This window comes from Orycteropus afer, unplaced genomic scaffold (genome assembly GCF_000298275.1).
Source record: "Orycteropus afer afer isolate SDZICR_OR568_19922 unplaced genomic scaffold, OryAfe1.0 scaffold00322, whole genome shotgun sequence".
In the NCBI taxonomy this organism is placed as follows: domain Eukaryota; kingdom Metazoa; phylum Chordata; class Mammalia; order Tubulidentata; family Orycteropodidae; genus Orycteropus; species Orycteropus afer.
Genome location: NW_006921909.1, coordinates 1,211,950 through 1,212,992, shown reverse-complemented (window position 1 = coordinate 1,212,992; position 1,043 = coordinate 1,211,950). Strand labels below are relative to the sequence as shown.

General features: G+C 43.0%; 1 protein-coding gene across 1 annotated transcript in view; it reads right to left on the bottom strand.

Moving 5' to 3' along the window:
* The window catches only part of TSHR (thyroid stimulating hormone receptor), a 214,473-nt gene that overhangs the window by 12,509 nt on the left and 200,921 nt on the right, over positions 1-1,043 (bottom strand). The gene's annotated exons all lie outside the window — the stretch shown is intronic.

Here is a 1,043-nt window from a genome sequence, read left to right as displayed (position 1 = left end):
AGTGGAGAGTGAATAGGAAAATGAGAAGTGATTGCTGTGCAGTATTTAGGGCTGATTTGCAGTGAATGATTTAAAGTGAACCCACATGCCATGCTCAGCTGCAAGGACCCAGGCCCCCAGGAGGAAGGAGTTGGATTTAAGTGGGGTTGAGTTTTGCCAGGCAAGGTAGTGGCTGTGTGTACAAGTCAGTGGTTATAATGATGGATCATGGAATTTAAACTGCATAAGGAAGAACTGAAGATATGAGAAAGGTGAGGGACAGTGAATCTATTAGTAATAGGTTATAGGTTCTCGTAAGGTCAAAGAATTGAAGGAATCAAATATATTATCAGGAACAACATAGAAAGAAAGTAGGATGTTTGAGGTTGAGATTATGGGGGTTTATGGTTACTGGTAATGACAAGAGTGTATGGTCACGGAAGTGAAGTTTGGAGGGAGAGTGGAGGGAAAGTTTATTGGAGGAGAGAAGGTCAGAGGTTAAAGTACAGGAAAAATGATCTTTGTGGACAGTGAAATAATGAAATGCTACAAGAGAAATAGTATTGGAGAGGTCAGTAATAATGAGTTAGGTGCGCAAACATTCAATAAATGAAACAAAATGATTTTGGGCTCATGGATAACAACAAAACTGGTTTTAGGTGGTGTGGTTGTTAACTTGGTGTCAACTTTGTTGGGCCGTGGTTTTGAGTGTGGTCAGCTGAAGGTAGTTATTCCCCATGATGAGCTCTCCATGGTGGAATCTGCAGTGAGCAGTGAAGTAGTTGCCTTCAGGGTGTGGCCTGTTTCCAGCATATAAGGAGAAGTTTTGAGAAAGATTGTTAGCTTTTTGGCACATCTGGATCCTGCATTTGGCTAAGTCTTCATCTCAGTGGTCTGCCATGTTGCCTGCTGATCTTGGGACAGATGCTGGACTTGAACTAGTGGCCTGCCATATTGCCTGTTGATCTTGGGACTGTTCCATTTTGCCTGCCAACCTTGGGTTTGTTAGTTTCAGCAGTCAGCAGCTGCCTGAGTTAGGAATGCCTCTAGCATCAGTGGGCTTG